Source organism: Ambystoma mexicanum, chromosome 2p (assembly GCF_040938575.1).
Source record: "Ambystoma mexicanum isolate Mex_15411 chromosome 2p, UKY_AmexF1_1, whole genome shotgun sequence".
Classification (NCBI taxonomy): domain Eukaryota; kingdom Metazoa; phylum Chordata; class Amphibia; order Caudata; family Ambystomatidae; genus Ambystoma; species Ambystoma mexicanum.
In genome coordinates, this window is record NC_090923.1 from 1,469,241,666 (window position 1) to 1,469,254,393 (window position 12,728).

The window sequence follows — 12,728 nt, forward strand, 5'->3', positions numbered from 1 at the left end:
CACTCCTACAAGTTTTCTTAGACTTATGAAATGGGAAGTACGAATGACGTGTAATTTATATAACGGGTTGGGCTTTGATGCCATTTCTGACATCCAGCATTTAGAAACATTGAATTGTTGGTACTCTGATATGCGCACTGCAGGAAGGAATATAATCAATGAAAGCTGTCACGTGTGTGCACTTATCCCGCACGCATCAGGGGCTCCTAAGGTTTTAGTTCCACATACAGTCCCAATTATAGAGGCACAATGCCTGGTACATCTTGCACTATGAAGGATAAAGGGCACATTCCAGGCACACAGCGTGCAGTTGAGGAGCATTGATCTAGACCCAGCATTATGCAATGGCAACTCGAAATACCGCCAGTGTCTACAAGTACCATATTTTTCCTTGAGAGGTTACTCAAATGGCAACGACAAATGGCAGGGCACCATGTGACATGCCCGGCAGATGAACTGATTGAGTACAGCAGAGAAGCAATAGCCAAATAGAGCCTATGGTCCCAATACATCACACATGGATTGCAACAATGCAAACCAGTGTGAATACACAGAGACATAGACTATGAACTTTGTTTTAGAAATGAATGAACAGTTCCTGTTCGCGCAAACACACAGTGCTGCCACACTCTTGTGATCCCTGATATGACGAAAAGTACAGCAGCAGTGATGGCCTAATACTGTGTTTGTTGCGAACAAGCCTACTTGCACCTCCCACCCTCATGGAGGGGCAAGCGTTCACTGGCCACCCTACACTCAGTGCTACTAGTAATCCTGAAAGAACACCTGAAGGGAGAAGAAATGCCTGTCAAGGTGCCAACAGCCACTCCAGCACCTAAAGAAGCAGAAAGAAGCTTGCAGATCAAACAAGAATTCGGTATGCGGCCAGAAAAAAGACAATTTCAACAGCGGGGAAGAAAGAAGAGATCAAACTATGTCTCAAAAGACTCTTGCACACTGCTCAGAGGAATACCTGATGAATATCGACTTTTTTTCGCTCAGCAGAGACTATCTTTTCATCTTTTTTGGCTCCTTGGGTACAAGCAGCTGCTGCACTTTTATACCCCCGGAGGATGCTGAGAATGGGTCACTATCCCACCTCATTGAGGTGTTGGACAATCTAGTTGTTCAAATGAAGAAAGAAGGTGGAGTTCATAACACGTTTTGGCTATCGCTTGCCTTTGATTGAGTCCCGTCATGGCTGGGGGCAGCAGTAAAAATACTGGTGCCTGTTATCGAATTCTTCTTGGTCCTCTTCTGCATGTGCCAATTGGGTCTCTGAATGTTGTGTTAATATAGTCCCTAATAGTGCAAAGATGATGGTATCAATTGGGAGATCTAGAACACCTTGCCATACAATAAACAGCAAAACTCAAAACTGATATTTCTGGGGTTGTAGATATGTTGGATGGGTATGAGTTTGTTACTGTAGAAGTAATGAAAGGGGGAATGTTGGGAAGGAGCTAGCGCCTTCCTTTATTCCCAAGCGCTTTAGCATTAGACAAGAGTTCTTTTGACTGTTTCTAGGCACTACAAAGAGACCAGGGGGGAGGAGGAACACTGTCACAATCACACTAACTGGAAGGAAGAGAGATCGACACTCTCCCCCGAACCACAGAAGCCGAATGAACTCGACCCTCGCACCGTGGTTGGCACAGGCGCCTGAGTTAGTAAACAGGTCGCCACGTGGCAGCCAATGGGGGGAAGAGGGGTTAGGGAGAGGTTGTGGATAGGGAGGGGAAATTAGGAACACCAGAAAGAGGATAAAGAAACTCCTAAGGTGGATGGGACTGGGGAAACACAGGAAAAAACCCTACTCTAACTCACATAGACTGAACAGAACAATCACCTGCACAATTAACATATACCTGATTTCTGAATAGCACACCTTAATACGTGTACTGTATTCTACTATGAAATATCATTCCCATACAACACATAAGCAAGCAATATGACCACACATAAGGGAAAGCTTTCCAAAATGATTAGACAATACACATGGCCCTTCGGGCAGCGTTAGCAACATACAACATAAATGCATTTCCTTTAGTTCCTGGCACTATTGAAATGTCGTTGTCCATATGCAGTACTTCCTGCATTAACTCATACGAGATTGGCAAAGTTCTTGAATTATACGAGTAACAAACACACTTTCGTTTCTCATACGGATTGAATTCAAAGTGATTAGGGCGTTACTTATCTCAGGTCTGGGGAGCCCGTGGGACTTCCCAGACAAATAATGAAACAGCGGTAAATCATTCCAAGCAGTTCAGAAAATATATTGCCCTCATGAGTACTTATCTTGAGTCTGGGAGCCCCGTGGGACTTCCCAGACGAAGAACAGCAAGCGTTGTCTCTGCCGGCTACTCAGGGCCCCTCCTGCTCCTACCGCACTGTGAACGCGTGCGATCAAGCGTTCCTCCTCTGCATCTCGTTTCGTCGCACGCGGACGCCTTCCTCCTGTTGCCGAACGCGGCAGCCTGACTCCTGCTCCCAATCAACAATAAGCCACACCTGCCCACCGCCATTGCCTGCCTTTAAGCTGCCTTGATTCTTGATGCAGTACAGCTGGAAAGGCGCGCACGGGCCAAACTACAAAATAACACAAAGGATGCTGGGAACTGAAGTTTCCTTATCCTTCCAGCACATAATGTCTCAATAGGCATATTTTAGCACTCCACGCCTGTGCCAACCCTGATTCCTGACATTACCTCCTCTTCCAGGGCTCCTCCCAGGACCTGGTTTACCTGGGTTGCGTAAATGAAACTGTTTCACTAACCTGGGAGCATGAACCTCTCTAGCTGGTTCCCAAGAACAATCCTCAGGGCCGTAACCTTCCCAGTGGATCAAATACCATAGTTGTCGATATCTTTTTCTGGAATCCACAATGCGTTTTACTTCGTATTCCATGTTCCCATCTTTCACTATGGCTGGGGGTTTCTTCGTAGTTGTCCCTGGAGCTGCGGGTTTAAGCAAAGAAACATGGAATACCGGGTGTATTTGTAGAGTTTTAGGAAAACGCAGTTTCATAGCTGTTGGTGATACACATGCAATGATTTCATAAGGTCCAATAAATCTAGGCATAAATTTACGAGATCCAACTATGGAGAGATTTCTGGTTGATAACCAAACCCTGTTTCCTGCTTTATAATGTGGACTCTCCTGTCAGTGTTTATCAGCATGTCTTTTATAGGCTTTCTTAGCCTGTTCCAAATTGGTGTGCGCCTTCTGTCGGATCTTGAGAAGCAACTGTATTCGATCTTGCAACACAGGTAGATTCTCCACTTCAGGTAAATGTTCTGGTATCATATTTTGCTCATACCCAAATAAGCATTCATTAGGAGACATACCCAATGACGTGTGCAGTGTATTGTTATATGTAAATTCAGCCAACCAGAGTGCCTGTACCCAAGACTCTCGGCCATCACCTAAATAGCCTCTCAAATATTGTTCGAGTGTTTGGTTGACCCGTTCTGTCTGACCATCAGTTTGGGGATGATAACTCGTAGAGAGAGCACAGTTGATTCCCAACATGCGACAGAAAGCTCGCCAAAACCGTGAGGTGAATTGAGGTCCTCTATCTGAGACAATACTTTTTGGTAAACCATGTAGTCTAACCACATGTTGAAGAAACAACTCTGCTAACCTGCCTGCTCCAGGTATTCCTTCACAAGGAATGAAATGCGCTTGTTTGGACAAGAAATCCACCACTATCCAAATAGTGTCAAACTGCTTATCAGGTGGAAGGTCGGTAATGAAATCCATTAATATATGGGTCCATACCTTCTCAGGAGTGGGTAATGGTTGAAGTAACCCTCTTTTAATTTACATGATCTGCTTTGTTTCTCATACAATTCTCACATTTTAGTAGATAGTTGCTCACATCCTGTCTCAATGTAGGCCACCAAAAATACTTTTCTAGCATAGTTTGCATTTTTCTTTGGCCAGAATGTCCCGCTAATGGAGAATTATGACACCAATATAATGCTTTTTTCTGTACTTCTTTAGTAGGTAGAAATAATCGGCCTTGATGGTACGGCAACCCCTGCCGCACCTTTCTTTCTGGATGACTGTCCCGCCACTTCTGGAGTTGCCGAGGTGGTAATGCTCTCTTGACCTCCCCAATTAAGTTGGTGGTAATTACCCCAGTGACTTTCTCTGAGGGAATAATTGCTCTTACTTCACTCTCCACACTCTCCAAATTTTGCTGCCTAGACAGTGCATCTGCTTTGCCATTATTCTTTCCTGGCCTGAAGGTTACTACGAAATCAAATTCATTGAAATACTGAGACCAGCGGAGTTGTCTGGGACTAAGTTTGTGAGCAGTCTTAAAGTATTGCAGATTCTTGTGATCAGTCACCACTACTACCTGATGCTTACCCCCCAATAGGTAATGTCTCCATTCTAGAAAAGCTGATCGAATAGCTAACAACTCCTTATCCGTGATAGAATAATTCTGTTCACAACCCGATAACTTTCTAGAATAAAATGCCACTGGATGCCACACTCCCTCCATATCCTTCTGTGACAAAATAGCCCCCACCGCCAAGTTACTAGCGTCAGTTTTCACCTTGAAGGCTTGACTTGTGTCTGGATGTCTCAACACTGGTGCAGTGGTAAAAGCTACCTTTAAAGTCTGAAAAGCCTTTTCTGCTTCAGGACCCCAAACAAATGGTGTTACCTTCTTAAGCAATCGTGTAATTGGTGTTACAATGGCTGAAAAATAACTAATAAAACGCCGATAGAAATTGGCAAATCCTAGAAATGATTGAACGTCCTTGATACATTGAGGAGATGGCCAATCTGTCACAGCTTGTACTTTCTTTGCATCCATTACTACACCCTCTGGAGTGAGAATAAACCCTAGAAACTCCACCTGCCTACTGTGAAAAGCACATTTCTCCAATTTTACACAGAGCTGATACTCCTGTAACCTCTGAAGCAATGCCCTCACATGCTGAACATGTTGTTCTGGTGAAACTGAATAAATCAAAATGTCGTCAATGTAAACTATGACGAACACATCAATAAAATCTCTCAAAACTTCTTGCATAAAGAATTGAAATGCCGCAGGAGCATTGCATAATCCAAACGGCATAATCAAGTATTCAAATAAACCAAACTTTGTCCGGAATGCCGTCTTCCACTCATCCCCCTCCCGCACTCTGATCAAGTGGTATGCCCCCCTTAAATCCAATTTCGTGTATATTTTTGCCGCCCGCACCTGATCCAATAATACTGAGATTAGAGGTAAGGGAAACCTATTCTTAATGGTCACCTTATTCAATGCGCGGTAATCAATACAAGTTCGTAATGTCCCCTCTTTCTTAGGGACAAAAAACAAGGGAGAGGAGACAGGGGACGTGGAATGTCTAATGAACCCCTTCTCCAGCATTTCATCCAGATACACTCTTAAATGTTAATTTTCAATTTCTGTCAGGGCGTAGATTCTGCTACAAGGAAACTTCGCCGCCTCCTCCAATTCAATGACACAATCATATGGTCTATGGGGTGGTAGTTGCTCTGCCCCACCTTTGTCAAATACTTTTGCGAACTCTCGGTATTGCAAGGGAATTCCTGCTTCCACTGCTCCTACCACTTGATCCTTTCTTTCTTGATCAACCAACCATCCGAAGGTTCCATCTCAGATATCATGTGTCCTTGACACTTCTGCTCCGTAAACTCTACAGTTTGCTTTTCCCAATCAATCCTGGGATTATGTTGCACTAACCAGGTCATTCCTAAAATTAAACCAAACTGTGGTGCAGCTATTAAATCAAAAGCAATGTCTTCTCTGTGTCCTGATGCAAATGTCATCTGTAACTTATGCGTTTGTTGTTTGATAGGACCAGATACTAACGGAGAACCGTCCACTGATTGAACCCCTTCCACTCTTGGTTTATCTTGTACAGGTAGTCCTAACTGGTGTGCCAATGTAATGTCCACAAAATTACCTGTGGCTCCTGAATCCACCATAGCCAACACCACTTGCTTAGACATCGCCCAACATAACGTCACCAGAATATACAAATGAGATGTCTTCCTCCCAACTGTATTTGCCACTAATTTGGGGAACCTTGCTTCCTTCGGGCCTGTCACCTGAGTTCCCCCTAAGGTCGGCCCAACTCTTTTCCCGCTTCCTTCTTGCCTCGTTCCCCTCCAAGATTCTTTTGCGGAGTATTAGGACAGGTACGAATAAAATGACCTGCCTGTCCACAGGACAAACATAATTTATTAAGTTTCCGTTGTTCTTTTTCTGCCTCTGATAACGGACCTTTGATACTACCAATCTGCATTGGTTCTACATCACTACTCCTTCCTCCTCTACTCCTGTCCAATCTCACAAACGGGACTGCTTCTGGTTTCTTCTTGTCTCCCCTTCTCTCATCCATTCTATGATCTAACCTAAGGGCTAGGTCTATCATCGCTGTACAAGTACTGGGTTGCGGTTCTACCTGCGCAATGGCATCTTTCATTTCTTCCCGTAGCCCTTGATAAAACAGTACCGTCTGTTTTGCTTCTGGCCATTCAGTTTCAATCACTAATCTATTGAACTGTGTCACATATGTAACCAAATCTCGTGATCCCTGTCTTAACCCTAACAGCTCCTTGTCTTGGGCCAATGAAACCTCCCGTCTATCAAACAGTCTACCAAATTCTCCTAGAAAATAATCCCAGTTATATAACAAGGGGTCATCTTTCTGTACTAAGGGCATCGCCCAGGCTGCTGCATCCCCTGTCAAATAGGATATTACAAAAGTGGTTCTGGCTTGGATGGTCTCAAACGCCGCAGGTTTGCACAAAAAATGGAGTCTACATTGGGTAAGAAAGGTCATGTATTTCCTAGGATCGCCTGAAAAACGTTCTGGTGAGGCCAATGGTACACTACTCGGTGGTTGGACAATGACCGTAGGATTGCCCCTCATGGAAGTGCCCTCCGTAGTGGAGGTACTGGGCCCCTCCAGAGGGGTACCTTGTGCTACCAACCCTTGTACCTGGGCTTTCAAGGTGGTAGCTTCCTGCCTAGCATGTGCTAATTCCAACTGAATATCCTGTAAAACCTTTAGCACATCTGCTAAAAGTGGAGGTGTCGGGACCATTTGGCTTAGGTGGTTGTGAGTATCCCAATTTGGGGGTGGCTTATTATGTCACAATCACACTAACTGGAAGGAAGAGAGATTGACACTCTCCCCCGAACCACGGAAGCCGAATGAACTTGACTCTCCCACCGTGGTTGGCACAGGCGCCTGAGTTAGTAAACAGGTCGCCACGTGGCAGCCAATGGGGGGAAGAGGGGTTAGGGAGAGGTTGTGGATAGGGAGGGGAAATAAGGAACACCGGAAAGAGGATAAGGAAACTCCTAAGGTGGATGGGACTGGGGAAACACAGGAGAAAACCCTACTCTAACTCACATAGACTGAACAGAACAATCACCTGCACAATTAACATATACCTGATTCCTGAATAGCACACCTTAATACGTGTACTGTATCCTACTATTAAATATCATTCCCATACAACACATAAGCAAGCAATATGACCACACATAAGGGAAAGCTTCCCAAAATGATTAGACAATACACATGGCCCTTCGGGCAGCGTTAGCAACATACAACATAAATGCATTTCCTTTAGTTCCTGGCACTAGTGAAATGTCGTTGTCCATATGCAGTACTTCCTGCATTAACCCATACGAGATTGGCAAAGTTCTTGAATTATACGAGTAACAAACACACTTTCATTTCTCATACGGATTGAATTCAAAGTGATTAGGGCGTTACTTATCTCAGGTCTGGGGAGCCCGTGGGACTTCCCAGACAAATAATGAAACAGCGGTAAATCATTCCAAGCAGTTCAGGAAATATATTGCCCTCACGAGTACTTATCTTGAGTCTGGGAGCCCCGTGGGACTTCCCAGACGAAGAACAGCAAACGTTGTCTCTGCCGGCTACTCAGCGCCCCTCCTGCTCCTACCGCACTGTGAACGCGTGCGATCAAGCGTTCCTCCTCTGATTCTCGTTTCGTCGCACGCGGACGCCTTCCTCCTGTTGCCGAACGCGGCAGCCTGACTCCTGCTCCCAATCAACAATAAGCCACACCTGCCCACCGCCATTGCCTGCCTTTAAGCTGCCTTGATTCTTGATGCAGTACAGCTGGCAAGGCGCGCACGGGACAAACTACAAAATAACACAAAGGATGCTGGGAACTGAAGTTTCCTTATCCTTCCAGCACATAATGTCTCAATAGGCGTATTTTAGTACTCCACGCCTGTGCCAACCCTGATTCCTGACAAACACTGAGGAAAGCTTTTTGCATGCAAATATAATCACACACACAGACATGCGTGGGCACTAACAGAAGGCAGTTATTATTGAAATATAAGGTGCAAATAACTATTAGCTGAAAAAATTGGCAAATGTTAAAAAGCACGGTAGAAGCAGGCTCTCTGCCAAAAGGAATGTGCCCTGTGCTAAAAATAGACTACAGGCATTGCTGTGGTGTTAGCTAGGCCAGCACGTAACTAAGCAGGTGTTTGCTGTCTGGCAGCAGGCTAAGGCTTATGCACACAATGCAGAATTATGGAAAACAAGGTTATGACGAGATTATAAGACCAGATCAAAATATCAGTCGAGTGAATGAAATATGGAGAGCATGACAGGAAAATGTTTTTATATATACATTTTCAGAATTAGCAAAATGATGAAAAACAGGAGCTACAGTGTATTCTTGCATAGGCTAGCGTATGGTAAGTAGTATGTCCTAAATGGAAATCCAACCATGAAGGAAGGAAGACTGCAGTATCCCTTTTAGGGAAGAAGGACATTTTTGGATGGAGCCATGCCAGTATCCAGTGACCAAGTCTTGAGTATTTAAGCTCCTGTCTGGCTCCAGTCTGCAGGAGAATGGGACAGTTGAGGGACACTGTTCAGGCAGCAGACTTCTTTGCTCCTATCCTCACCTCTGTAAAGAATAAATGCGTTATCCTGGCAAGATAGACTCTTGGCCTTAATTCAATAGAGTGGTGCATTCATTCTGGTGTGAGCGTTATTAGGGCATCCGTATAATTAACGGGTACCACTGTACGTTGGGCTGCCCTTTCAGCCTCCAGCCCTGGTCTCCCTATCGCTGACACCTACTCCAGCGCTTCCTCCAGACAGACCCTCAACGACATTCTTTTTGTTGCTCCTTCACCAGATCTATGGACTCTTCATATGATCTCTGTGCTCTGTCCTATCTCCTCCTTTTCTATTAATGGCGGCACCCGCAGGGAAGCCCTCATTGTCCCCTTCGACTGCTATAAGGTCATCATTAATGTCTACGTAAATGGCACCATCATGGTCCAAGGCCCTCAGGCCAATCTCCTACTCTTTGATAGGTGCTTCCTTCACCTTATCAATTTCCTTTCATCTCCTGCTGTCCCCTCCCTCTCTTCTCCTGCTTCCCTGTCTCCTCTCATACCCCCCTTTGGCTACCTTGCCCTCTCTTCCCTCCTCGGGCTCCTTCGCCTCCGCAGGGCGGACCTCTGATGTGCACCCCTCCCCGGAAGGCTTTTAAGTCTGGAAACCTTCTTCATCTTGCCACTCTCAACTCTCGCTCTGCTGTCAAACACTCCTCTGACATCTGCTGACTCCTTGAAGAACTTGACCTCGATGTCCTCGGTCTCACTGAGACCAACTCTATCACACGCTTTGACACCCTCCTCCCTGACAGCTACAAGATCCTCTCCGCACCCAGATCCACCCGGTCCGGATGGCGTGTAGCCATGATCTTTCCTGAGTGGATTCCTACCTCTATCATTCCCACGCAGACCTACTCCTCTTTCGAAAGCCTTGACTGCAGGCTTTCTCTCTCTCCTAGCCACTCTCTAATCGTGGCTACTATCTATGGGCCTCCTGGTCCGGTCAGCTCTTTCCTCTCTGAGTGGGCGGACTTCTCCTTCTCCCTCCTCGCCTCAACCGCTCAACTCCTCCTTCTTGGTGACCTCAATATCCACCTCGATTCTACCTGTTCCTTGTCTGTAATATTTCATGACCTCTGCTATTCCCTCTCCCTTTCTATCCTCCCCTCTGGTCAGACTCACTCTACAGGGCACACGCTTGATGCTCTGATCTCCTCTGACCTCCCCCTCTCCATCCCTCTAACCACTCCTCTCTCCTGGAGCGATCACTCCCTCCTCTACTCCCATCTCACTCTCTCTACCCCACAGGCAAAGCCAACCCCAACACTGCCACCTACCTTCTCGGGCATCCGGCCCATGAAGCGTGTGTAAGTTGAGGCTTTCTCCCCCTTCCCACCCCTCTTCCTCCTCTGGCTGACTCTCATCCTGACACAACCCTTTCCATGCTCTACTCTTCTGTCTCTGATACCCTTGATGTTCTTGCCCCTGTCATGAGGATCCGTTTGAAGCCCAAAGCCAAGTGCAACTCTTGGTTCAACTCTAACCTAGCTGCACTTAAACACCAACTGCAGGGTGGCTGAGAGGAAATGGAGGGCTTCTTGTTCATCTGACAAACTGGCCTGCCGCCTACTCCGAAGGCAATACCAACTCTCTGTCCATACTAAGAAGAGAGCCCACATCCAAGCCTGTGTGTCTGCGGCATCTAATAACTCAACCAAATTCTTCAAAATCTGCAAGGAGATAGCCAACCCTGCTGCATTCTCTACCTCTCCTGTCGCCTCCCAGGCCTTTTGCATGGCCCTTGCCTCTCACTTCATCTAAAAAACCCAGGACATCCTGTCCACCCTCTCGTTTCCCCCCTCTTCTCCCTTCTCCATCTGCAAACTCTGGCCCTCCTGCAGCCACACCCACACCCTCTTACTCTCCCTTTCCTATTTTGTCCCCTGATGAGGTTTCTAGACAAGTCCAATCTATGAAAGTCTCATCAAAACAAGTTCTTCCCTGTTCCTCCAAAACCATCAAGGACCATAGTGACACCCTTGCTCCTGCCCTAGCCGATTTCTACAACCACTCCTTCGCCTCGGGAGCCCTCCCAACAACTGAAGCACTCTCTTGTGCACCCTCTTCTCAAGAAACCCACAGCCGTCCCTTCTTGCCTGGCTAACTATCGCCCGATCTCCATCACACCTTTTCTGGGCAAACTCTTGGAAAAGCTGGCCATCTCGCAGCTTAACCTCCACCCTGATTCTGTTGTTTGTCTCCATGACCACCAATCTGGCTGTAGAGCTGCCAAAAGCATGTAAACTGCTCTCCTGAACATCCGTGAAGACCTACTCCCCCAACCTTGACTCTAACATCCCTTCTGTCCTCAACCTACTTGATCTCTCTTCTGCCTTCGACACGGTCAACCATACCATCCTGCTCAACCGTCTCCGTGACAACATGGGTATCACTGATCAGGCTCTGGCCTGGCTGACTTCTTTCCTCTCCGATCGACCCTCCCAGATCCAACTTGGGTCCTTCCTTTCCTCTATTTCCCTCTCTACCTGCTGTGTTCCCCAGGGATCTAACCTTTCTCCCTGGCTTTTCAACCAATACCTGGAAACGCTTGGCCATCGCATTGCCTCTCTCTGCTCCAATTTTCAGTGATATGATATGATATGATAGGTTATTTATAACGCGTTTAATACCCAGAGGTTTCTAAGAGCGGACCCGAGGATCGAAACTGTGTTGCTCCATGTCGTCTTGCTTCCAAGGCGAGAACATTGCCACTGAACTATCCTCCTGAGACAGTGCTATGCGGATGACACTCAACTCATTTTCAGGCTTCGCTCGGCCACCTCTTCTCCTTCTCTCAGCTCTGACTGCCTGTCTGCCATTCGGGAGTGGTGTGCCGCCAATGATCTCTGCCTTAATGCGAGTAAGACGGAGATCCTCCTCAGCGGTACACCTTCATCCTCCTTTACTGTCATGCTCTGGCCTGCCTCCCTTGGCCCTCCTCCTACTCCCACCTGTGAGGCTAAGAACCTCGGAGTCATCTTCGACTCCACGCTTTCCTTTTCTGCCCACATCTCTGATGTCCCTAAAAAGTCAAACTTCCACCTGCACCTCCTCAGAGGTATTCTGCTTTTCCTCTCCTTCCCCCAGAAGCTCACTGTATCTCAAGCCCTGGTTCTCTCTAGGCTGGATTACTGCAACAGCCTCTTTCTAAATCTACCTGCTTCTACTCTCCGCCCTTTGCAACTCATCCAGAACAGGACTGCAAGACTTGTCCATGGCCGCAAGCCCTGAGATCGTATCTCTCCAGCCCTGAAATCTCTCCATTGGCTCCCAGTGGCTGCAACGATCAAATTCAAGACCCTTTGCATTGTCCACAAGGCTTTCTGGGGCCTGGGTCCAAAATAACTTCAACTCTCCCTCTGTAAATACCTTCCCTCTCAAGCTCTTTGCGCCTCCTCCTCCAACTCCCTCAGGGTCAGTCGTTTCTCAAAGAAACGTGCTGGGGGTTGATCTCTGTCTTTGGCCGGGGCCTCCCTCTGGAACAGCCTCCCTGCCACTCTGAAACTTGAGATGAACCATCTCTGGTGCGGGAAGCACCTCAAGACCTTCCTCTTTGCTTCTGCCTTCTCTCCTCCTCTCCCATGTTGATCTGTTCTGCTTGGGCATTGTGCACCTGGTTACCCTCAGTATTCGGGCCCAGGTACTTCCCACCCTGCCACGCACCTGCACTGCCTCCTGGCAACCTTTGCACTTTGGGTCTGTATCTGTGAACCTACAGCCTCTCCCCCTTTCCCTGCCCCCCTGTCTGTGTCTTAAACATAGCACTTGC